At 46.6% G+C, this 2,500-nt stretch overlaps 1 protein-coding gene across 13 annotated transcripts in view; it reads left to right on the forward strand.

The window, feature by feature from the left end:
- The first annotated feature begins 1,983 nt into the window (after window positions 1–1,983).
- LOC122254018 (capping protein regulator and myosin 1 linker 1 leucine rich repeat protein) overlaps window positions 1,984–2,500 on the forward strand; it is a 104,643-nt gene continuing 104,126 nt past the window's right edge. For all 13 annotated transcript variants that reach the window (XM_086534685.1, XM_086534694.1, XM_086534696.1 and 10 more), the window contains exon 1: window positions 1,984–2,137. The gene's annotated coding sequence lies outside the window, so the exon portion shown is untranslated. The remainder of the gene's footprint in view (window positions 2,138–2,500) is intronic.

The following is a 2,500-nucleotide window of genomic DNA, read 5'->3' on the forward strand; positions in this document are numbered from 1 at the left end:
TCTCCTCCCTCTCCTCAAAAAACTTCCCCAAATAGTCACGATCCGCCCCCCTCCCCTCCCTCCTACCCACCCACCCCTCGCCTGCCTTCCGCGAGGCGTCACAACACTGGGATTCTCGGAAGGTCATTTGCTTGTTTGTTGTGTTTTTTTTACTTGTTGTTTATGATCTCTGCGGTTGGGTCGCGTGTCTTTAATGCGCGAGTCTGATTCACGGGTCAATCGACGCTGCCGCAGTGGGGTTGGTTGGGTATCCTCACAGCCAGTCACGCACACGCACTCATACACACACGCATACGCACGCACACACACACACGCATACGCACACACGCATACGCACACACACACACACACACACACACACGCACACGCACACGCACACGCACACGCACACGCACACGCACACACACACACACACACACACACACGCACACGCACACGCACACGCACACGCACACGCACACGCACACGCACACGCACACGCACACACACACGCACGCACGCACGCACGCGCACGCCCGCCCAACACACGTGACACCTGCACTCACTCACTCATTCAGTCATCACGGCGCACATTTACTCACTTGTGCATTCATTCTTTCTCATATACTTTAATTTGTTTTCACCTATTCACTTAGGCGCTGCGTTATCCTCCATTCATGTGCAATTGATTCCTGCAATGAAGTTGATGTAATATTTTGTGTCGTGTCGCCTTGCATTTCGTCGTATTATATTTGTCACTGACTGTACTCTCTCGTTTACTTCCAATGTTTATCCACTACTTCCTATTCCCTTTTATTCCGGTTTATCCTCTTTATGTGGAATCTCGACTCGGTTTCGTTTTTTTTTCTTCTCCGGATTGTTGTTTACTTCTTGCATAACAACAAGTTATTTATTATTTTTGTCAACATTTCCGCACGTGGTCTTGTCATTGTCATTGTCATTATTCCATTTACGTCTTCATAAATGTTCTTGTTCCGTTGTGCATCTTTCTTTTTAATTCTTATTTTATTGTCAAGGAACTTCTTATCCGTTGTTATACATTTATTTACATGATATTATACATAGTACACATTATAGTATACATTATATTGTTCATTATATCATTTTACGTTATTTTACATTCTATCATTTTTACGTTATTTTATATTATATCATTTTTGCGTTATTTTACATTATATCACTTTTACGTTATTTTACGTTATTTACCATACATTATACATTTTTCCCACTTCATTCTCAACTCTTCATATCTCATCACCATCCATCCATTAATTCCCACGCCATTGGCCATGTTCAGTGGGCGTCGCCGTAGCTGGCGGTGGCCTGAAGCGCGTTCATTTTTGTTCAATTCCGAAGCAGTCAATCTCCGCCCGGTGGCCTCCTCATTTCCTCGCCGTTTTTCTCTTTCTCTCTCTCGACTCCGTCTCCCCGTTTATCTGGGATTGGCCTTGTTCCCGCTTTTGGGAGGCTGGGTTCCTTCTTTTTTTTTCTTATTGCGTTGTAGAGGGGTTTCTCTCATTGTCTGTTTCTCTCTGTTTCTCTCTCTCTCTCTGTTGCTCTCTCTCTCTCTGTTTCTCTCTCTTTCTGTTTCTCTCTCTCTCTCTTTCTCTTTCAATCTATCTATTTATTTATCTATATTTATCTATCGCCTCCTCCTCACTCTCCCTTTCTCTCTATCCCTCCCTCCCTCCCTCCCTCTCTCCCTTTCTCTCCCTCCCTCCCCCTCCCTCCCCCCTCCCTTTCTCTCCCTCCCTCCCTTTCTCTCCTGCCTTTCTCGCCCTCTCTCCCTCTCTCTCATTCCCTCCCTCCTTCGCTTTCCCTTTCTTCCTCCTTCCCCTTTCCTCATCCACTCTCACCTGGTCACGCCCCCCTCCCCTTCCTCTTATAACCCCATCCACCCCTTCCCCCCATTCTTTTTCCCCTTCCACCCTCCCCCTCCCCCTTCTCCGTGCGTCACATCGGTCGGCATGTCGCGGCGGCGTCAGTCTCGAACGGGCGGCGTTATAGCGAGCACCTCACGTTTCGGCGCTCCGTTCCCCGCCTGGGCCACGTGCTTGCGCTTGCTTGTGCTCGCGTTCCGTCCGCGCGTTTGCTTTTGTGCGTGTTTGCTTGCGCACGCGCGTTTCGTATTTGCTCGGTCGGTGGATGAGTCTTGGTGTCTTATTTTTATTGGTGATGTTTGATGTTGAGGGAAGATGAGTGTGGTGTTATTGGATAGAAAAAAAGTATTTGTTGCAAAGAGAAGAAGAAAAAACAAAAACAAAGTTGAACAAGAGTCAGACAAGTGTGAATTGCGTCATAAGTCCGTACTTTGTTGCAAAAGATGCAACGGAAACAAAGGCGTGACCTTCTTTGTGTGTGTGTATGTGTGTGATCTTGATACAGGTCACGTGTGATATTTATTTTTTTTTTCTATTATATTCATTGCGTAAATTGCGTATGATTCGTGAAAGATCGTTCGTGTGGATCGTGCTTTGTGCGTGAGGAAGAGTCGTGTGTG

The sequence above is a fragment of the Penaeus japonicus genome, unplaced genomic scaffold (genome assembly GCF_977035675.1).
Source record: "Penaeus japonicus unplaced genomic scaffold, GWHDUDI00000001_assembly GWHDUDI00000042, whole genome shotgun sequence".
Lineage (NCBI taxonomy): Eukaryota > Metazoa > Arthropoda > Malacostraca > Decapoda > Penaeidae > Penaeus > Penaeus japonicus.